This window comes from Tursiops truncatus, chromosome 12, assembly GCF_011762595.2.
Source record: "Tursiops truncatus isolate mTurTru1 chromosome 12, mTurTru1.mat.Y, whole genome shotgun sequence".
Classification (NCBI taxonomy): Eukaryota; Metazoa; Chordata; class Mammalia; order Artiodactyla; family Delphinidae; genus Tursiops; species Tursiops truncatus.
This window is the reverse complement of record NC_047045.1, coordinates 21596945-21620873: the sequence shown is the minus strand read 5'-3', so window position 1 is coordinate 21620873 and position 23929 is coordinate 21596945. Positions and strand designations below refer to the sequence as shown.

Below are 23929 nucleotides of genomic sequence, written 5' to 3'. Positions count from 1 at the left end.
GACAGAGAGAAACTCGACCCACATCCTAAAGGAGGAAGCTTCAATAAAAAATTGGACGAAGAAAAACTTTGAAGCATCTACTGAGCCTGTCCCATAACCCCAGTCAATCCTGGGTCGGGTGTTCTATGTGTGCTCGTTCATTCAACTCAGGACAACCATGAAGCCTAAGTTATCCCTATTTCAGAGAGAGGTCAGTAATTCAAGGTCAATGTTCGAGGTCACCTAGCAGTAAATGACTTGGTCATGACTCAAGCTGGGTTGTGTCTTCTCCATCCCTTCAGGCTGCTTCTCCAAATTAGTGCACTCCAGATGAGACCCAAACCCCCAAACTCTGGGAGACTACGGCAGAACAATACCATTGAGCCCGGGGTTGAGTTCTCATACACATACATCTCAACAGTGGGAATGGCCATTCCTACCTCTGGATTGATCTGAGGTATGTTGCGTTGTCTCTGAAGACAAGAAATCTCAACCTCCTGTGTCACGCCAAAGGATAACATGTTAATTCCGGCTACTCAAAGGGCCAGCAATGAGCTTCCTTGCCTAGAGAGAAAAGCACAGGTCTGAAAGCTAAGAGATGTCCAAGTTTTGCCCTAACTAGATCCCAGCAAGTCACTTGATCTTTGTGGTCTTGCTTTCCTCTTTGAACAAGCTGGAATTCACTCAATAAATAGTTTCTTAGCATCTACTCTGTGCCAGGTATTATTCTAGATGCTGGGGATATAGCAGTGAACCAGACAAACAAGGTCCCTTCCCTCATGGCCCTTTCATGCTACAGAGGAACAGAAGCAATAAACAAATAAATAAACGTAAGGGTTCCAGAGAATGATAAGACCTTTAAGGACAATAAGCAAAGTATTTTAGAGCATGTGTTGGGTTAGGAATAGGGTGAGGGCAGTGATTCTTCAGAGTAGCCAGAGAAGCTTTCTTGGAGAAGAAGGCATTTTAGCTGAGAGCTGTACAGTGAGGAGATAGCCATTTGGAAGAGTACAGTCAGAGGGAAAGCAATCCATAGAGGAAACAGTCAATGCAAAGGCCCTGGGGCAGGAACCCTAGTGATGTGTTCAAGACACAGAAAGGAGGTCAGTATGAATAGAACATAGAAAGCAGAATAGGCAAGGTAAAGAGTGGTATAAGATGGCAGGGCCAGATCCTGTGGGGCTTACAGGCCATCATTAGTAATAATGTTTGCCTTCCTAACCCGACAGCATGACAGCATTACTGTAAAGCTCTGGTTGGATTACACTTGAGATGGGAAGGAAAGTCCTTAAAACAGCTACAGCCTAGACAAAGATTGTGTGGTGCAATCCTAGGTCCTGTCAGTGTTTTATATTTTCCCCATTTTTTTGCCCACGTCTTTATCAGTGGCATGTATGTACAATCTTTATTAAATTACTCTTACCCTAGGGTTCAATCTAGATGAAGCCAGGGATATGTGGCCCCTGCTTTTCCTTCTGATGCTGTTTTCTGCATATAGAGAGCAATACAAGAATGGGGCATTCATGGAAGGGATGTTACCCCTAAAGGCATCACAAGCAAGTACAGGGCAAAAACTGCACGGCTTACTTTAGCGGAGAAACAAACCACATATAGCTATTTCACTGTATGTATACTTTTTTTTTTTTTTTTTTTTACCCGATGTTAGTGGTTGGTAATTTGGGAAAGAAAGAAAAACCTTCTGAGAAGAGATAACTTCTCCATATCCTCTGACTTCTGATGAAGTTAAAATGCACGTGCGGACAAAAAAACAGGCAGGCTGCCCTCTGTACCCAAGAAGGACCACAAAACAGAATCCAGGCTGCCGGAGAATGCCAAGAGAGCTCTGAAAACACGGAAGTTCATTAAAAATGTAAAATAAATGTGACGGTTACATGTGGTTGTCTTCGGGGCATTTCGCCTTAGACCTCGAACGTGCTGGGAGACAGTACTGCACATGCCATCATTATTTTAAGATATGAAATGATTTAAATTGCCTAATGAATGCAGACCCTGACACCAGCCTGCGTAAGTCTGAATTTATTAGCGTGTTGGCGGGCGGGGTGTGGTTGGAAACAGATTGACTTATTAGCAGCGGCATCTGCACTTTGCTCTCCTCCTCGGCCCGTTCAAAGACAGAACGTCCAAGATGGCATGATCATCTAGAGGCAACATACACCTTCACATCCATTAGTGCAATTAATTCTCATCACTGGCATGTGCTGCTGTTATCTTGCCTATCTTCCCTGTATTTTATCTACAAGAAAGCTACACTCACGGAGGTTAACTGTCTTGCCTAAGATCACACAGCCCGAAGTGGTACAGTCACTTAACCTAGTTCTTCTGTTTAGTAATCCTCCCTCCATGATTTCATGCCGATGGAATATTACCAGTTAGCAGCCTGATCTCAAGGGATGGGTCCTGTTAGAAGGGAGATTTTTTTTTTTCAACTTGGTGTCTAGCAGTTTCCAGGAATAAAGAGAATCTGTGTAGAAGAGCAGCTCTGTACATAGAAGCCTTTGCTGATTCATCAGTGTGTCAGATCAGTTTTTGCCAAGGACACTCTTGCTCCCCTCCCTTTCCCTTTCCAGCCTTTTACTGGCAAACTGACCTTGTCATGGTTTTGAAACCGACATTAGCCGTCATCTGTCTCCAAGGGCAACAGGTCTTGCAAAGGTAATGGAGTTCCGCAGCAGCTGTCTCCGTTTGCAGGTTCCTGAATGAGATGCTATCTCAGCCACCTCTTTGTTCTCCGAGAATCCTTGTATTATTGTTGTTGTGATTATTTTCTAGTAGAGGATGGAGATTACAGCCATTTGAGGCAGTGCCAGAAAAACATGTTTTCTTTCATTTCGCGATCATTAACCTTACCAATGAACATTTATTGAGTACTTGCTGATGCATGATACCAAACAGACTTTGTTTTCCGTTCTATTCCAGGGACTATAGCTTTGAGATTGATGCTGGTTAGAAGGCTGTAAAACTGTAAACTGAGGAGGAAGTCAAGACGCCAGCATGAGATGACAACCCCAACTTCTGAGCAAGATGCCCCCAAGAAGGAAGTGGCAGCGAACTACGGCAAGGCCGGCTCTCATCCCTCTGACCCTACCCAGTGAAACCTCAGAAGACTTGATCAGCTTTTTCACTTGGGATTGTTTGGGGAAGGCTGGATTAATCCTAGAGAATAGGGAGTGAAGAACATCAGGAAACTGACGCCCAGTTTCATACTAATGGAAGCATCACCTCTTCTCTATCCCAGGAAGCAAAACCTCTATCAGTCTTCCACTCTCTGCCTGCTTTCCCTGGGACCCGCACACAAGCCTGTCATTCCTGGTGGTTTCTCCAGCACTGTCTCAGCCAGGAGGGAAGATTTGGTATTCATTATCTCCCCGGAGGCCTGGCCAAGAAGTTAGGCAGCTCTGAGGGATGGGAAAGGGACCCAGACTTCTGCAGAAAGAATGAGCCTTCCTTATCCGAGCAATGCATGCAAGGAAATCAGCCTTTGCACAATACCCGTTCCTGGAATAGCAGATGCCAGATGATTAATTGCTTCATTTCTCCCTCTTCATTTAAAAATTATTTCAGCTGGGATGTATATTATAACCCCCAGGTTATATCTCGTCTTTTCCCTAATACGACTAGAAACAACTGAATTTAGTTAGAGAATAAAATCACTAATATTATGAATTTAAAGAGGCCCAGAGGTATGGTATCATCGCCCATGTTCCCAGATATACCTGATTTTAAAAGGGCAAACCTAGACAGTTCAGCTCAGTAAATATATAACGAGTCTGTATTAGACTCTGGGCAATAAAAATATACTAAATTCCTACTGTATTCTGAAAACTATGCTAGGCTAACAAAGGTGAGGAACTCACACTCGGTGGGAGGTTATACTTTCAACGTAGCAGAGTTGGTTATACAATTGATGAAGCAGAAGAGCATGAAGGGGGAATACTAAACTCAGCCCTCGAGTCTGGGGAGACTGCCTGGAGTTGAGTTGGGTCCCTAAAGACAAGTAGAAATGAGTCAGTAAAGGAGGATATAAAGGGCACTGCAGAGAACAGTGTGAGCAAAAGCAAGACATGGGTGACAAGATGGTACTCGATAAGTAATACACGAAGTTGAGTGTCACCAGCGCATAAGTGCAATACGGGGATGTAGGACCTTGTAAACAGTGCTAAGTAGCTTGGATTTTATTCTGTGGGCAGCAGAGAACTGTAACTGAAAGTAGGGTCCGGCTGCTCGCCACTCAAAAGCCAATAAAGAGGCCTGGTTGATGGAAAGGAAAGTTTGCTTTATTTTGAATGCAGGCAACCGGGGGGTTGCGGGGTGGACTCCTGTCCAAAGGCCGACTCTCCATCCCGTACCCCCAACCCCTGCCTACGACCAGTGGGCAAGAGCTTTTATAGGCTCAGGGAGGGGCTGCACGTAGAAATAGCACAGTCAGCTCTGACAGTCATCTTGAAATTGGTCATGTGGTGGTCTGACCAGAGTCATCTTGATTATTTTAAGTACAGTTAATCTTCAGTTCCAGGGTCGGTTTGTTCCCACTTCCTTGAGGCCAGTTCTCAGAATTGTGGCAGCTTAAGTCTGGTCATCATGTAGTTAACTTCTTCCACCTGGTGGGAGTTTTAGTCTCTATAAAACAGCTCACAAGCTCACAGGATATGGCTCAGAATATTATCTGTAGCTCTTGAGAAGGAACTAAAGGTCCTTGACTTGGCTTACTCATTACACTATTATTGTTTTGTCCTGTCTGACTGCTTTTCCTGCTTCTGCATTTTCTCACTTCTCTGATTAAACTTATTTTTTGGCTAAAGTTTTTCCACAGACAAAGGCAGGTGGAGGACATGGGGGACAAGGACCACAGAGTGCTACTCCATTTCAGAACCACTGTAGGGACTTGGTAGGAGAGCAGAGTAGTCAGAGTCCCACGTTAGATGGATTCCCTAACTGAGATGGAGGATGGATTTAAAAGAGGCAAGACAAGTTGGCACAGGGTACCTCTCACTGGTGTTACATATTGGAATCATCTGCAGAATAGTTTAAACTCTGTATTTCGTCAACTTACCCCAGATTTTTTTTTTAAAATATGCATTTTTTAATACACTCCAGAGATTCTGAAATATACCCTCGGCCAAGCACCACTAATTGGAAAATTATATTATATTAGTCCAGATAAAAATGACTAGGACCTGAACTAGGACCATGAGAGTAGGAAAGAGGTGAAGAGACAGAGTTGAGAACTATTTTATAAATGTAATCAACAGAATCTATTTATTTATTCATTTACTCATTCAACAAGTATTAGGCCAGGTACTGTGCAGGATAGTAAAAACTCAATCATGAAAAGGACTCAGTCCCTGCTCTTAAAGATTGTATAGTCTAGTGCAGAATTTCTGCAACACATAACTAATCTTTTTAGCAACAGGAAAATAAGCAAAGAAAAAATTCCTGAGATTCTCATCATGGACCTGCCCTGACATGGATTTGCAGCTTGGGTGGCCCAGGGAGCTTCAAAGGATTTGGTTTAGACACCAGGCAGAACAATAGTAAATCCTCTCTAGAGAAACACTTTTTGGGGGAGCCTCGAAGAACCTCTACAGATAGTTTTTTCAAGAACAATGAGCAATATACAATTAAAATAATAAAGTAAAAATATAAATAAAAAACACATAGGAAACAGACTACAGAAATAGACTTGTAAAGACTTCAGAGATTAGACATTCAGAACATTGATATATTCAGTCTCTCAAAACTATGGAATCTGTATTTAAACACATAAAAGAAAAGCTTGAAAATAACATCAGGGACAGGAAACTGTAAAAAGTGACCAGCCAGATGTATAAGGCTTCATTTGAAATAAAAAAAATACAGTAACCAAAATGAAAAACTCAGTGGACCATTTTAACAGTAGAACAAACAGAGATGAAGAGAGAATTTGTGAACCAGAAGATAAGAAGTTATCTAGAAGGGGACAGCAGTTTTTTTTCTGTAGAGCCAGAGAATAAATATTTTAGTCCTGAAATACGTATACTGTGTCACAACTACCCTGTCACACACAATGTGTAAGCAAAAGGGCATGGCTGTATTCTAATAGAACTTTATCCACAAAAGCAGGCAGGGGGACAGATGTGGTCCATAGGCAGTAGTCTGCCAACCCCTAGAGTCTAAAAATGAAGCCTAGAAAAGAGAAACATGGGCAAAATAAGGAACAGATGTTAAGAAACAAGGAAGACAGAAATATGTCCGACATGTTAAACAAGTGTTCCTGAAAGTGAAAAGACAATGGGGCAGAAGCAGTATTTGAAGACATGACTGAGAATTTTCCAGAACTGATGAGACAGTTTACTGATTGACAAAGCTCAGCAAATCCCAAGTACAATAAATAAAAAGAAAATCACACCTAGATCCACATCGTGAAACTGAAGACAAAAAAACTAACGTGCAAGCAACAGAGACACACAGACATAGCACACCTCCAGGGACCCTGGATGTACACTAGAATGCAAATGGGCTCCTGGAGTTGTGTGAGATGAGAGCCCTGATCAAGCTGATAGCTGATTTCCTAACAGCAATACAGGACACCAAACATAGTGGGCAGTAAAAACCTACTTTGAGGTCCCAGAGCATCTGGCACAGGGCTGTACAGGTGACTGGGGGACTAATCCCGGATATGGGGGGACAATGAGGCTTGTATAATTTGTGGACCTTCTTTCTAAAAAACAATGCAAAATTACAAATAGAAAATTGACTACAAGCAAATGGATGAGGCCTGTTCAAGTGAGAGAACCTGAAGTCTGAGCTTTATTGGCTTCATGGTAAATCCACCTCTGTAGGTGCAGCATGTTCTTCCTTTCCAGTGTCCCAGCTCTTTTCCTCCAGCATCAGCCTTTTCCCAACATGGGCAGCAGAATGCGTTGCTCATCCTGGGCGTGGCCTTGGAAAGCTGACCCAGTGCTCTTTATTGCCCCATCCTTGTTCAGAGATCTTCTGAGTTAGACCAGAGGAGACTCTTAATCCTGAGTCTCTATCACATTGCCGGGGCCTAAAAGCCAGTGGGGTTCAGAAGTTCTGAACAAACTATAAAGCATTTGTAAACATATGCGTATACTGACATGAGGCTTGTGCATGCCTGTGTACCTCATTTGATCTATTCAGTGATACTTTTCATGTTAAAAGAGAATAGCTTGAATTCTTTTCCTACTCCTGCATACCCAGTACCCTCTGCCCTCATCCAGGCTCTCATCTCATCACTTCCCAGCATCCAGACTGGTCTCACCACCCTCATTCCGCACCAAAACTTACCTTCCCGAAACCCACTCTCTACAACAGTTTTTCTCAACCACCAGCCAAGGGATACAGTCAGGGTGCAAAGCAATAAATCTCCACCCCTGTAAATATCTCCCTCTGGTTCAAAAGATGGGGCAATACCTGGGCCATCTCCCTTGTTCCTCCATTGCCTAGAGCTCCCCAGTGGCCAGCACCGCACTGGGACCCCTGAAGAATATGCCTGCTTCCCAGGGAATCCACACCTGCTACTGCTGTTGCTGCCAAGCAAGCCACATTTCAGTGGAGCCCACCAGTGGGAGGTGAAGGAGACACAGCCCTGCACCCCAGAGAGGCCTGGGAGATCCACCCTATGTGATCTAGTTCAGAATTGCCTTATGATCTGAACTTCCCTGGTGGTCCAGTGTTTAAGAATCCATGCTTCCAATGCAGGGGACACGGGTTCGATCCCTGGTCAGGGAACTAAGATCCCACCTGCCACATGGCGTGGCCAAAAAATTACAAAAAAAAAAAAGAACTGCCTCATGAGTGCACCCTGGTCACTTACTATCAAGCAGAGACCCGCCTGTGCAGCCCAAAGAAGCCGCCATTTGCTCTCTGTGTCTAGCACTTTTGTTGCACCTACTTTCCTTCCTTGGGGCATTGTGGACTAGGGGGGCCGAGGAGCAGTCGCCCTGCCTCCTGTGCTCTCTTAAGTTCATTCTCCCCACTCCAGTCTCATCTCATCTGAGAATCCAATGCCCTCTCTTTTTTCTAGAGAGAGTGAGGACTTGCCTTATAAGCTGATCAGCCTGGGCTCCCTCCAGCTCAAGGGGTAGCTTCTCCAAGATCACCCAGATACCTGGACGTTTGAAGGAAAGTTCCTCCCTGATTGGTTAATGCTACACATCTGTTATACAAGATCTTTCTTCAGGAATCCATGGCTTATACAATGTGATATGCCAATTACATCTCAATAAAACTTGAAAAAGAAAAAAATATATGGGTATATGTACATGATATCTTTATCATTTCTTTTACTTCTGAATGTTTTAGATGAATTTGTGATAAAGGTGAGATTTTTTAAATCCAGCCTGATGATCTTCACCTTTTAATCAGATCATTAGAACATTTATACACACCAGAATTATCAAAATATCTGTTGTATAGCTTTACCATACATCTTATCATTTCTAGTTGCCCTCACCCATTTCTTGTTTCCTTTTTCATTCCTTGCCTCATTTTAGAGTAATTATTTCTTGTATTACATTTTTCAATCTTTCTTTGTATGGAAATTACACATTTTATTTTTCTTATCTCATGGCTATATATAAAATTATAACATTCATAATTATAAAATTTAAGCTTAAAAAAAAGAATCCATGGACATTTATTAATTTAGAAAATGAGTGCCTCTGGCTAACTTTGAAGCCCCCCTACTCTGACTGCACCCTCCCTTTCCACCCTTGCCTGCCAGAGCCCAGGTCTGAAGCAGCCGCTCCCCAGCCCTCCTGGCTCTTCTCTCTTCTCACGTCCTTCCTCCTTCCTAGAATTGCTCACATGGTTCCCTCCCCAGCTCCTATCCTCTTAGCCAAACCCTTTCCACCCACCCCAAAGCTCCTCTATTCCTCAGAGGTCCCCTGACCCTCTAGCTGCTCTTGACCTTGCATTTACTGCTGGAGCATTTGTAGTCCCTGTTGTAGGATATGTTACTTTGCAACTGTGGTTCTCAACCCTGACTGGGGTATTTTTAAATAATATATGTCCTTGGGCCCTTACCTTGGAAAATCCTTATTCTAGAGAGTTTGGGAGCTTTGGAAAGCTCCCTGCGTGATTCTGGTGTACAGCCAAGGATGAGAAACACGTCTCTAGAAACACGCTCTCTTGTGATTTTATGTAATTGCCTTTTATGTCTAAGCCTTGTTTTCCCAAATAGACTGTAAATTTATCAAATACAGAAGCTATCGCTATAATTTTTCTGTACCTTTCACATAGTCTTGTCTACCAGGCATAAGTAGGTGCTCAGTGACAACTTAAATGACGAACTGATTGATTTAGCATGATGTCGGATACTGAGCTCTTGGATAGGAGGAAACCCGAGATCTGCTCCTGACTCTGTAACTCGCAAGCCACTATCCTCTCTGGATTTCTGCTTCCTTATTTGTAAAATGAGGGTGATAATTAGGTTTTCAAACTCCTGGGAGTTTAAGGAAATAGTAGAAGCTCATGAGTTATTTTCAATATTTCAAAAAGCCATAGAAAGTTATGGATTTCCTATCAATTTCCGGATTAGTAATCTATCAAAATACACATAGATGAATGACAGGTGAGAAGAAATAATAAAAGGAATCTTTAGTTTGAAAAGGTTTAAAAGTACTCTGAAAATTATAGGACTCCATGCTTTGGTTGGCTCAATGTTTAGGATCCAGATCCCCTGGGAGAGAGAGTAGAACAGAGTAAAGTAAGAAATGTGGTGTTAGACTGACTTGGGTTCAAATCCCAACTGCACCACCACTAGCTGTGTTACCTGGAGCAAGTTTTCTTCTCTGAGCCTGTTCCTTCATCTGGAAAGTCGACATATTGATAGTAGTTACTCTATGGAGTAGTAGCTCCATAGGGCTGTTATAAGGATAAATAAATTGATACATGGAAAGCCTTTAATGCATTGTCTGGCACATAGCAAGTGCTCAATAAATGTTACTGGGAATATACCCGGTGTGCTAGTCTGCTCAGGCAGCCAAAAATAATACCACAGACTGGATGGCTTAAACAATGGACACTTATTTGCTCACAGTTCTGGAAGCTGGAAGTCCAAGATCAAGGTTCCTGCAAATTCAGTTCTTGGTGAGAGTTGTCTTCCTGACACCTTCCTCCTGTATGCCCACATGGCCTGTCCTCTGTGTATGGGCAAGGAGAAAGAGAGAGAACAAGCTTTCTGGTTATTCTTCTTATAAGGACACTAATCCTATTGGACCAGGGCCCCATCCTTATGACCTCATTTAACCCTAATTACTTCCTTAGAGGCCCCATCTCCACTCTGGTTGAAGTCACACTGGGGGTTAAGGCTTCAACATATGAATTTCAGGGTAGGGGGGGAACAAACATTTCAGTCCATAACACCTGAATAAGAAAAACACTCAGAGCTAATGCCAAGGAGAGAATGGAGAGTCAACGAAGTCACAAGAAATATTTCTCTCAAGAAATGATCTGTCTCCTAGGCTGGGGAGGTTCATAACAGGTTTTGGAACAGCCCTTCAGCTCCAGAACGAACCAATGTGTTTGACAGCAGTCACTGTGGTACAGCCTGCATCATGGAACATGGGACTGGGGTGGGGGAACCCCAACTGTTCCCAGGGCCAGGCTTCTCCCACCTCTGTGCACATTTACATCACTGGGAGGATGGGATAAAGTGCCGATTCCCAGGCTCCACCACCAGAGATTCTGAGTAGGTCAGGAGACTTCTGCATTTATAACAAATCCACAAAAATACTGCTCTAAGGAAATTATTCTAGAAGAAAAACTCAGAGCCCAAGTGGAGAGGAGGAGGGAAGCTATGATGCTTCTGCTCCTACGATGTCTGCTGGGGTGGAAGCAGGTGTGTGTGATCAGGAAATTCAGTGTCAAGAGGCAGAGGGCAGGGTGGGGGGAGGACCAGGCAAGCTGGCTGGGCAAGGATAGGGCACACAGTGGTGGTAGGGGACCAGAGGGGGGATGATATGTGGATGACTGCCTTCAGAGGAAGCCAGCCCTGGAAAGCCGGGGGTTGTGGGGTGATGCTCGGGTGCCTGTGGTCAGCTGCAGGAGCCTAGGGGTCCCGAGATCTGTGGGGGTGGGTAGATCAATCACAGAGAGCCCCCAGCTTTGGCTTCCTTCCGGGTGGCTTTGTTTGCTTCTAGACTAACGTTTTTTCCTGTTACCATCAACTCTAAGTAACTTAGAGGCACTACTGATTATCATATGAAGTCCAGGGTTTGAGGGTGCTAATGAATATGGTGCGGGCCCAGCATTGCTACAGTGGCATCTGGTGTCTAGACTGAAAAGAGGCAACATGACCTGAGAAGAGGAAGCCCCTGTTTTCATAAAGACAGTTAGCTTCCCTTGACTACTTTTTAAAATTATTTTTCTGTTCTTGTCAATCTGTTGTTAGATGCACCTCTCCCCGGATGACTGAATGCCATGATCACAGGCAAGGCAAATGTTTGATGGTTTGGTGGATGGTCATATGCATGACACAAACCTTGTTTGCCTTTCCTGAAACTTATTTCTGCAATCACTGCGAGTCTAGGTCATATTGAGAGAGAATTCTCAGCCCAGTACTTTACCCTGTTTTCCTAGCCATTAGGGTTTCTAATATTTCACATTTTCACTCTGGCCTGTACTTTTCCACCATGCTTGGAGAGGAAATGCACCTGCACTGAAATAGGAAGGGAGCCTTATGACTTCTGAACCTCTCTTCTCACCCTCAGTCCTTATCTGAAATTGGATCCAACTTGAGAATTTTAAAGCTCAACTGAGGAAATCAGGGATAATCATCACAAATTCTCCATCCAGAGTCCATTTTCATTTAAGGCTGCCAAAATGAAGCTATTATTATTAGTTTATGTTCAGATTAATCAGATGGACAGTGCTCTGGATTACATAAATGGGGATAGGAATGTCGAGGGGGACATTTGGTTGGGAGAACTTTTTCCCATCCCCTTTTTTCTGTCTTGACTTATATACACAGTCCTTATTGCCACCCCGTGTTACTCGCTCATTTACGAAGGAGGAAGAGTTGCTAAACCATTGGGTAGGGCCACTGCATTGACACATGCTAGGTGGCTGCGAGCTCTGCTTGCTGCAGCTGAGGAAGGCCCAGCCTTCAAGGGCAGACCTGGGGGGTTTCCTTACCCTCTTCCTGCTCTCCCAACTCTATGCGGGAATTGGGACAGGCAGGCCCTTCCTGTTAAGAAGTCATCTTTGGCCCTGTTTTGGCCTTCAGCCTAAGTCACATGCTCCAGTTCAATTTAGCCAAAGATATCTTGCTCAGGGCAAATGGGGTGGTAATGCTATAAATGAGTTTGCTCAGATACTAATAAATCTGGTTATTATTCCCACACTACTGATCTTTGCATATATAATTCCATCCGAAGGAAGCTTCCGTCTTAGGATTCAGGCACCAAGTTCTTTACCTTGAATCTTTATCAGAATTCTCTCACAGTCATTGAATATTTACTAAAAATCACTTTGTGATCCTTAAGTCCCATGCAGTTTTTCCTCTGCTCTCTAAGTAACATCCACACTGTACATCATAAAACGTCTGAGAGATTTTCTGCCACTTTAGGTGTAGGCTTGCAAAGGCAGCATGTACGAGGTGGCCCACTTTTACTTAAGAACATCACCTGTGTTTGGATGCATCATTTCCAAATGATTTGTGCAAACTTTGGTTTTAGCCTTGTGATGAGCCTGTAAGAACTTGGTATATTTCAGAGATTTCATTTGGGAATTCACCGTCTTTACCAGCTTAGACATGAGGTCATCTACCCCACCAGTGAGAAGTTGCCAACTAGAGGTGATCTGGTCTACATCCCACCTCACTCAGGAATTCCTTCTGCTCTATCCCTGATAGTGGGGTTACCAGCATCTATACATGCTTCCAGACTAGGGGTACACAAAGGGTATCCATATAATCTGTAAAGTTATATTTTTTTAATGCCTAAAGGAAATATAGCCAAGTTTAAAACTTTGAAAGAATAGTGTGGTAGGAACATGGTTATTTGATACTTGATATGTTTGAGATTTGCTTGAAATATTTCATAAAAGATTTTAGTTGCTGATTATAAAACACAAAATGAAACTAATATTTCTATTAATCACCTTAAATTTCAGCTCTATAGGCACACATTGAAAATGTGCTCAGTACCTGTGTCCCTTGAATTAAATAGATTCCATAATTTTTCATTATTTACCCCAAGAGCATCACCATACAGTGGTCCCTCAGTTACCTGCAGGTGATTGGTTCCAGGATCCCTCCCCCGCTTTGGATGCCCAAAATCCATGGATGCTCAAGTCCCTTATATAAAATGGCACAGTATTTGCATATAATCTAAAGTCATCCTCCAGCATCCTTTGAATCATGGCTACATTACTTATAATATCTGACACAATGCAAATGTTATGTAAATAGTTGTAAATGTTGTGTAAATAGTTGCCATGTAGCAAATTCATGTTTTGCTTTGTGGAACTTTCAGGAATTTTTTTTTTTTTCAAATATTTTCCAGCCACGATTGGTTGAGTCTGCGGATGGGGATTCCAGTAGAAATGGAGGGCCAACTGTATCTAGCTTCCTGATACAGTTTCTGTTCATCATGAGTATGTACAGAGTCTTTGAAACATCACTCTTATCTGTTTTTTTTTTTTCTCCCTAAGAGACCCACATCTCAACTCACCCAGATAGATGGCAATCTCTGCTTTCTGAAAGGCCTTCAACCAAAACAATGCCCATCTTCTGGGTGCGGGGTAGCACGTGGCGATTCACAGTTCTCAGTGCCAACAAATCCTTTCTATTCCCCTTGTTCTAGTTAAGGCTCCTCTCCTCTCCTACTCTGGAAACAGGGAAAAACTGAGCACTGTTCTCTGTAAAATTAACGCTTCATGTACCACGTATATTATTTAAAAGGTTAGATCTCCTCAAAATATTGTTTTCTACAAGCTAAAGAGTTGACAGTAAATCCAACTAAAGGAGGAGGGTTGAATAAAATGTGTGAACATATTGATTATTTTAATATAAGAAATGATTCTGGGTTACCAAAGGGGAAAGCAGGGGTGAGGGAGGGATAAATTAGGAGTTGGGGATTAACTGATTTATAAAATAAACAACAAGGACCTACTGTATATTACAAGGAACTACAATATCGATATATTGTAATAACCTATAATGGAAAAGAATCTGAAAAAGAACATATATCTGTATATGTATAACTGAATCTTCTGGTTTATAAATGGCCCCATGGTCCTTTTCTCCCTCATGCTCCTGTCCTAACTTTCCCACCGTCCAAACCATTATCCCAACACTGACCTACTCAGTTAAGTGTACTGGTTATCAGGTTAAATTGCTGGTTTTAAATGAAATCCACCACCCACCTTTCTATCAATTTAGCCAAGTGAATTGCTTTATTTTCCTGGAGAGCTGAACCTGGGTCTTATTTACCTTCATGTGCCCAAGCCCTGTGCCAGGTCCAGAGTAGGAGTTCCACATACAGTCTTTGGTCGAAAAACATGAATGAACAGATCAGTGAGTCAGAAACACCTAACTGCAACCACTATATAATCAGAAATGCCTAAATAATACCACCGGATTGTGTTCAAACCAACCAGATTATAATTATTTTACAGCTACCGATGTTGAGCTCTTCACACTAGGCGTGTTGCTTTATCTACCCCATGTCCTTTAGCAGGACAATCATGTTTTGTCCTTTAGCAGGACAATCCTCGTAGCAGGTAACTCAGGCTAAGAGAGAGGATTAGGAGAGGTTAAAAGAAGGACTATAACGTCCCCACCCTTTAGTGTTGCTCTTATCTTGTCCTCCCTGCCTTTCAATCATTTAGGTCCTGCAGTCATGCATGATTTTGTGGTCTTCGTGGACAGCATTCAACACCTCAAGACTGAGGAAGTCAGCCAGCTGACCTCGCACTACATCCACCTCCTTGCCCGTCTCTTTGTCCTGAGCCAAGGCGTGTGTATTCTGGTTCCCGTGTGCCACCTGCTGGTCTCCCAAGTCACTGCTTCCAAAGTGCCTCAGGAGTGCCGTGTTGTGCCTGGAGAAAGGGAAGGAGGAGGCCTTTCACAGGAGACGTTCCTAGGGACCCAGCAATCTAGTCTGGGATGTGAACTAGCTCATTCTTACCACGTGTCAGTGGTGGCGACGAGGCAGCTGAGGCACAGAGAAGTCCCTCCCCAAGGCCATACTCTCTGCATCGGACTCCTTAGTCCTTCTCAAAACATTCTTTAACCACGCAATCCTCCAAACACCCACAAAAGGACGCTTCGAAGAAAGAAAGCAGGAAAATTCTCCATACTTATAATAAACACATGCATGAGATGAATAGGTCAGATAAAGTGAGAAAGGGTTATTTGGGTGTTTAGGCAAACTATGCCATCCTTTCTAGAAATAAAATAAAGAGAGGGACGGAAGGAGGAACAGAAGGATGAAAGGAGAGGAAAAATCTTTTATCAGAAATATTGTTTAATACACATTCATTTATTTCCAAACACTCTCTAAGCTAAAAATGTCGAGGATTTTTTTTTTTACTTCTTTTCTTTCTGGAATTTTATATGAAAATAATAAACCCTAAAAATCATTGATTACTAGCTTATTAAACAGTAGATGCAATCACCAAGACGTAAGGGGACTACCTATAGGGATACTGGTATCAATCTGGGGGCAACAAGTCTAGGCTCGTAGCTATGATCCGATGGGCTTCTTCAGCGGTTTCCTGCGCGCGCATCAGGACCTCAGCAAGTTCGGGTTTCTGAGCTCACGTTCAGCATGAATGATTCTGTACAGAGTATTCTCATGTCTCCTCCCATAGACTCTTCGTCTAGATCACTCTTAGGAACATTTCTAAACTTCCAGAGACACGTGCCTTCGCCTTCTGTTTTAAGAAGTATTTATTTCTTGCACACTGTGATAGCTGCCAAACATGACTTTTATGTAAAATCATTTCCCTCCTGAATAGCTTCCCCTGCTCTCTTCTCCTGAGCCACAGGCTCAAAGACGTTGTATATGGAAGCCCTGTCGAAGAGTGGTTCAAGAGTGCTTCTCATTTCTTCCTCAAAGACTAGAAGAGCTCGTTCCTGAGGATCTCAGACAATTCTTCCTCACTGTCCGGCTGCCTGAGCCCCAGCCGAACTCTGCCTGCTGAAAATAGGCTGAAACAATGTCTAAACCCCTGGGCCCTCAGACAGAAGCCTCTGTGAATGCTGTAGCTAAAAATCTGAACAGGAAATGAAAATGTCAGCTCTTCTCTTGGCACTGTACTTGGCCCTCTGGGTTATCGAGGGCAAGCCATTTTCTTCTGTATCTCAGTTTCTCTGTTTTTAAAATGGGGACACCAAAGTTGGAATTTTGATGTTGATAATAATATATAGTGCTGGTTAACATTTATGGAGTGATGACTACTTGTGGTGCGCTGTACTAAACAGGGTTATCACATTTCATTCTTATAAAACCATAGGAGGGCTTCCCTGGTGGCGCAGTGGTTGTGAGTCCGCCTGCCAATGCAGGGGACACGGGTTCGTGCCCCGGTCCGGGAGGATCCCACATGCCACGGAGCAGCTGGGCCCGTGAGCCATGGCCGCTGAGCCTGCACGTCCGGAGCCTGTGCTCCGCAACGGGAGAGGCCACAACAGTGAGAGGCCCTCATACCGCAAAAAAAAAAAAAAAACACCACCATATGAGATAAATACTTATTATCCCCACGTTACAGGTGAGGACAGAGGAACTACAGTAGGTTAAAGCACCTTGTTTATTGTTTCTTTAGCATCCATCCTTCCCAGTCGGGACTGGGAACCAGCTCTCCTGGATCTCATAGGCTGGGATCATTTCCTACCCGACATGCCTCTCTCCTCCCTGGCCATGCAGTTTCCAAATGATTCCCCAACAGATGCCAGATTTATGAGCAAAAATGGATTGACTACAGCACATTCCTACGACAGGAAAAACAACTCCAAGTGCACATCTTAATGATAGTGCCTCTGCAGTGTCATCTCTGTACCCAAGGACAATATAACACCCACAGTAGACAACAGTTACAAGAACCTACTTGGTGCAAGGCGCTGGGCTGGGCACGCTATAGACAAGATCTCATTTCATCTTGTTATTATCACTATCTTGTACACAGTTAAGTAACTCAATGTCACGGGTAAAACCAAGTCATAAGACTCCAGAATTCAAGGTGAATGACTATTCCTGGCCACTGTTCCTCACTGCCTCTCCATGAAAAAAAACATCAGTGGGACCTGCTATCTGAAAAATGCCACCATGAGGCAGCCAACCTCCCTCCATACACCCTGTGGATTTTTCTAGTTCTAATTTCCAGGTCCTGTTTCAGTTACCTGTGTGGATAGTAATAGTCTGATGCACTGGTATGAACAAAACAGGTCCGCCATTTCCTAAGCAACCTTGAGGGTTGTGATGAACTCTAGGTAAATGAGGGTAGCTTGAGCATTTTGAAGTGGAACATATGAAATTGGTTGGGTTTATAATCAGAAGAGAGAAAGCAGGGGCTTTAAGAAGGCTCACTTCTCATGGACCCTTCCCATTACAATGTGCTATCATCAACACTTTTTTTTTTGATTGAAGTATAGTTGATTTACAATGTGTTAGTTTCAGGTATACAGCAGAGTGATTCAGATATATATCAAGATAGATAGACAGATATGCGTGCTTTTTCAGATCCTTTTCCCTTATAGGTTATTACAAGATATTGAGTATAGTTCCCTATGCCATACAGTAGGTCCTTGTTGTTTATCTATTTTATATATAGTAGTGTGTCTGTTAATCCCAAGCTCCTAACTTATCCCTCTTCCCCTTTCCCCTTCGGTAACCATAAGTTTGTTTTCTATGTCTGTGGTCTATTTCTGTTTTGTAAATCAGTTCATTTGTATCATTTTTTTTAGATTCCACATGTAAGTGATATCCTATGACCTTTGTCTGACTTACTTCACTTAGAAATGCCATCATCAACTCTTTTTTTAATTTATTTTTTATTGAAGTGTAGTTGATTTACAATGTCGTGTTAGTTACTGCTCTACGGCAAAGTGACTCAGTTATACATATATATACATTCTTTTTCATATTCTTTCCCATTATGGCTTATCACAGGAGATTGAATACAGTATAGTTCCCTGTGCTCTACAGTAGGACCTTGTTGTTTTCTATATATACCAGTTTGCATCTGCTAATCCCCAAATCCCACTCCTACCCTCTCCCAACCCTCTCCCCCTTGGCAACCACCAGTCTATTCTCTATATCCTTGATTTTGTTTCTGTTTCATAGATAGGTTCATTTATGTCATATTTTAGATTCCACATATAAGTGATGTCATATGGTATTTGTCTTTCTCTTTCTGACTTCACTTAGTATGATCATCTCTAGTTGCATCCATGCCATCATCAATTCTTCATGGAAAGGGTACAGATGCTGGAGTTCAAGGCCTGGCCAGCTGAGTGACGCCATAGCAGTACCAGCCAGATGGGCGGGAGGATGGAGCAGTTTACCCACGTGAAGAGCCTGGCATGGGGCCTGGCACCCAGTGAAGGATCAACTACATGCTCATTAAAACATAAAGCAAGAGCATGGTTCCAGGAGTGGCAGGGACTCCCGACCACCAGGCTGGAAGCATCTGCCCAGGGCCGCCTGCAGCACCCAGGCTGGCACCGGCCGTGTGCCTCTGCCGGGGCAAGTGGCTTTCCCCGCACCTCGGGAGAGAACGTTCGGGGAATGAGGAGATGCAGCCTGGAAGCCCACTGGGAGCTGCCTCTCTCCAGCACCGGCTTTGCCAGGCCCCCTTGCTTCACAGTGAGAGACTCATTCCTCAGCCCTCAGTCAGGTGGTCTGCGGGGCGGCGGGGGGGAGGGGGGAAAGGGAGGCTGCGGAGCCCGAAAAGCTCCGGCTCTGGTCTCAGGCTTGACTGCTTCAGACCCCGCAGGGGTTCAACTGCCTTCAGATTTATGGACCCATAACCGCCGAGAACTGCCTTCTGCCTGCGTCCAGCGCCGCCACGGGGCCCAGGGGGCTCCTGGCTGATGCTGTCTGAGAACCTCTTTATCTCTCTAATGCCACGTTCCCTAAACCTGCGGTGTGACGAGAAAGGGCAGAGGAGGGTGATTCATGCCCCCGTTACACTGACAATGAAATTCATCAAAATCAAATTTCTCCGGAGCATGCCAACATCCCAGCCGGTGCCCGTCTCAGCTCTAGGGCTGGGTTTGTTTGCTTTCTACAATGATTTTTCTCTTTAATGTCATTATTTTTATTATTGTCGCCTAATGTTTTTATAATGTGCTCACTGAGGAGGTTGCTCCGTGCCCACCAGCTCTCTGGGGACCGGGGATGGGGGTGGGCCGGCCTGTGAACCCCAAAGCTGTTGTTCTGTGCATCCCTCCAACCACCGGAGGTCCCTGCCCTCTCCCCTTCCTTAGCCCTGTCCTGACAAGCAACCCAACACTAAACGTGGAATCTCTGACTTACCAGTTCAGTTGAGAAAAACCCCAGTGTTAATGAATGACCTCAACCCACCCTCCCCTTCAGCCACCCACCTACCGTTCTCCCAGTTAAATATCTCTGGATGCTTCCTTCTTTGTATGTCATGGCTTCTAGCCCCATCTTCCATCTTCCCACCCCAGTATGCCTCTTAAAATGTGACAGCGAGAAAGACTGCATAAATAGTAGCACATCCGTATCATAGACTATCAAGCATTATTTTTAATACTTTAGATCTATCTATACATATTAACCCAGAGAGGTGTTGATGGTGTATCCTTAGTTGAAGAAAGAAAGTTGGAGAGTAATGGGTTTTGCAAGATCCGCTTTACAAAAAACAATTCCCTTGAAAATCTCATATGCGTATGGATTTGTTTTGATGTATTTACATCAGCATGAATAACAGTGTGGAAAAATGCTCCAGAGGCGATTTACATGAGTTACCTGGTTTAGGGGATGTTGGAAGGAGAAAATATTGGTTTTTCAAATACACCTAATCATGTTTCATTAGCTGCAGTTAACCCTTGTTACTCGGGTAATTTTTGAAGAGGAATTTGGTAAAAGAATTTTCAGTCAATAAGTGACATATACTCTGATTCTTATTTTAAATGTGGCAGACACCCAAAGTCCTGCAGATGTGGCTGGACCTGCACAGGGCTCATTGGGAAGGACGCTGACTGTGCTTCTATTTGGACACCTAACTTTCATCCCCTTTGTGGTTAATTCATACTGGGGCTATAGTCCTTACTTGTTTTCTTTAGAACTGTTACAAAGATAGATCTCTTCCTTCCCTCCTATGTGCTTTTAAAGCAGATTTTTTTTTCCTCTAAGTGCAGGACCTTAAATTTCTTTTATTAAATTTTTTGTGTTGGTTTTGGCCTTTTGCTACACTTGTCAAGATCTTTTTAAAAATCTGGTCTTCTTAGCTAGCCTGTTAGCCATCCTCCCCAGCTTCATGCCAACTGCAAATGTGATCAGCGGGTCTTTTGTGTCTTGATCCAAGTCCCTGATAAAAATGTTCAACAGGACAGAGCCAAGGACACAGTCTTATAATTGCCCATTTTATTTTTTAAATTTATTTTATTGAAATATGGTTACTTTAAAATGCTGTGTTAGTTTCTGGTGAAGAAAAAAGTGAGTCACATATATATATATATATATATATATATATATATATATTCTTTTTCGTATTCTTTTCCATTATGGTTTATTACAGGATATTGAATATAGATCTATGTGCTATACAGTAGGACCTTGTTGTTTATCCATTCTATATATAATAGTTTACATCTGCTAACCCCAAACTCCCAATCCAACCCTCCCCCACCCCTCCCCTTGGCACCCACAAGTCTGTTCTCTACGTCTGTGAGCCTGTTTCTGTTTCACAGATAAGTTCATTTGTGTCAAATTTTAGATTCCACATATAAGTGATATCATATGGTATTTGTCCTTCTCTTTCTGACTTACTTATAGTATGATAATCTCTAGGTCCATCCACGTTGCTGCAAATGGCATTATTTCGTTCTTTTTGGTGTGTACTTGCCTGTTTTAGATGAATAAGTACAAGCATTTTGTATTCGTCTTTCAGTGAATTCCTTTCATTGCATGCAGGTTCCTGACGGACAGAGAGATTTGTACTGGGCAAGTCGGTAACCATCAGCACCATCTGACTTGGAGATGATAACAATAAACACTAAGCATAAGCCAACGTGAGCCAACCTAGGAGCACAGCAGCGTGAGTCAGAGCCGTGGAGCATATGGCTCTGTCCACATCTGTTCGGAGGCATCCAGATGGAAGTAGGAGGTGGGCTGGGGGGCGGGGGGAGGAGCGGGCTGGGGGGCGGGGGAGGGGGGAGGAGGGAGCAGGCAGGTGAAGGCAGGCAGGAGACAGCTTCAGGGACCAGGCTCCCAAATCACTCCCCACAACAGCGTGTTTAATGTATGATCAGCAGGCACAGCTGCCGATGGCTCCCATCCGTGACAGTACAACCGTATGACAAATCCCTCCCGTCGCACTTAGAGAGCCCTGTCTTCTGCTTTTTGGTTAATGGTCCTTTGACACGCCTACTCACACCACTTCTTCGCAGGCCTTACGAGTCTTTGTCACCCATGTGTGGTAATGTTTTCCTTCTCTGCGCGGCTGTTTCCTCAACGCTGCAACTGAGTAAGTGGCCCTGCTGCCCTGTTCCTCCACACTAACTCTCCTCCACAGGCTTCCAGAAGCTGCCACACTCCTGACCTACACATCTCCTGATACAAAAGAGCAAACTCTCACCTCAGTGATAGAAGGTGCAAATTCAAGCAGCCCTTGTTTGTGGTACAGCTCGAAGCAACATTTAACCCTCTTTGTGCCGCAGTGTCACACACTAAAAGAAGGAATTTTGTGACTGCAGCATTTTTCGAAGATTAAATGAGATGGCATGTGGCAAAGAGGTAGATGCTAAATAAATACGAGCTGAGTTGTAACCCGCAGAAGACACAGGCATGACTCACTCCACACTCTGGCTTTGACTATTTGCAGACATGGGTAGGGCCAGCAAGTGGTTCTAGAATCCTCAGTGTTTTGTCACGACTCCTCTTGGTCTCCTGAGAATGCGTTCAGAACTTTGTGCAGGATTCTCACAGCTGCACTGAGTCACTTCATTCACCCGACATTTGCTGACTGTCAACCCTCTGCAAACACTGGACCAGGGCCAAGGCATACCAAGATGATGCAGGCGAGATCCTGCCACTCAAGTAACTGTCTAGTGCCCATGACTTACTGTGAGAAATATTCCTAGACACAGAACACACACGCGCACACACACGCACGCATACACACAGTAGCAGCAACGGCAAAAGTCCACACACCAGACCCTTACTAAATGCAATGTACTTGATATTTTCTGTGCTATCGCATTTTAAGAATTGATTTCACCACCTACTAATGGGATATTGACACACAGTTTTAAAAACTCCACTCTAAGGTTGGATAGATGTTCTAGGTTCTGTTCTCAGTGTTTCCTAGTCTTCTCTGGGAATGCCACATAAGGAGGTCCTCAGCTTGCCTGGGGGAGTCAGAAGACCTAACCCCTAAGTTTGAAGGAGACTCAGGTATGCACAGGGCACTTGGTGTTCCTGGAAGAGGGAACAGCATGGGCAAAGGCATGGAGGAATAAAAGCATGAATGCTCAGAGAACTCCAAAAAATTTTGAATACGTAGAACCCAGAAAGCTTTGGGGAAAATGGAAGAACTATAAGGGTTTAGAGATAAATTTTCAAATAAGCAAAGGTTAAGGGACCAATGATTGAACACTCAGAGGAAAAGATTTCTACTGCCAAGCAGGAAACCCAGTCCAGCACACACTGTAGGCTCTGGGAGATGAGATTTCAGGGGAAGAAAAAAGAGGGTAAGTTTTTAAACGTCAAATAGGTCACAAAATATTCATGCCCTGGGTTTAAAAAGTCAAGTCTCTTGGGTATTGCTGATTGTTTAGCAGCAAAAGGACACGGAGAAAGTGCTGGGCTGTGTGGAGGCATTGTCAGCTATGTACATAGGCACCTAGATTGGAGCACCCAGAGGTCCTTTCAGCAGAAGGCATGTCTGCTTCGTGGACAGCAGTCGAGTTTGCCATAAAGAACTCTGTAGCCTGCTAAAGAGTTTGGACGTTAATCTGGCCAGGGAAGCCACTGGAAGATTTAAAGGAAGAGAATACCTGAAAATCGGCAGAAGCGTCAACACTGCTGGAGAGTAGAGTAGCAGGTGGATAGAAAGGAAGGGTTGGCTGCAGGCAAGCCAGCCAGATGAACAGCCAAAGTTAATAGTTCACAAGACTGTGATGGGAGCCTGAAAGATAATAGGGCTGAAAAGGATGAAAAGGATGAAAAGGAGGGCATGGCTTAGGAAATAGAAAGTTGGGGACTCAACATGACCCAGGGCCTGATTCGATGTAGGGCAGGAGAGAAGGAAAATCCCAGGATGAAGCACTAAGTTACTAACTTGGGTAGCTGGGAGGATTGTGGAACTCCCCAAAGAGCAGATTTGGGGTATTTGGGGACGAAACAGGAGGATCAGGACAATACAAAGATACTTCCAGAGGACCCAAATTGGTGTCCTATGCATTACCATGGTCAAAGAAAGAATGATCTTCTAACCTCAAGGCCCCTATATCCAGGAATCATAGAGCTAGCTTCCCTGCTGGACCACGCACCTAAAGTCAGAGTTAGAGCCAGGAGGAAGGGAAGGTGTCTGCCTGGTCTCGTGAACAGAATGACATAGTAGCCCCTTCTCTTGTGCACACGAGATGCAGTGAGGATTCTTGGGAGCTTCCAAGCAATTCCTCCCTCTAGTTGGTTGGAGAGTTGGGTGGATAGAACAGCACAGGAGAGAAGCAGAAGGAAGCATTTGTCAGCCCTGCCTCCAGAAAATCTCATTGTCAGTCTGTCTGGAGTCACAG

General features: G+C 43.8%; 1 long non-coding RNA gene across 1 annotated transcript in view; it reads right to left on the bottom strand.

Moving 5' to 3' along the window:
* Nucleotides 1–2306: 2306 nt before the first annotated feature.
* The window catches only part of LOC109549003 (uncharacterized), a 102713-nt gene continuing 81090 nt past the window's right edge, over nt 2307–23929 (bottom strand). Inside the window, exons 3-4 of the long non-coding RNA XR_002175149.3 lie at nt 10041–10145; nt 2307–2765 (exon numbers count right to left, since the gene is read on the bottom strand). This is a non-coding gene — a long non-coding RNA (uncharacterized lncRNA). The remainder of the gene's footprint in view (nt 2766–10040; nt 10146–23929) is intronic.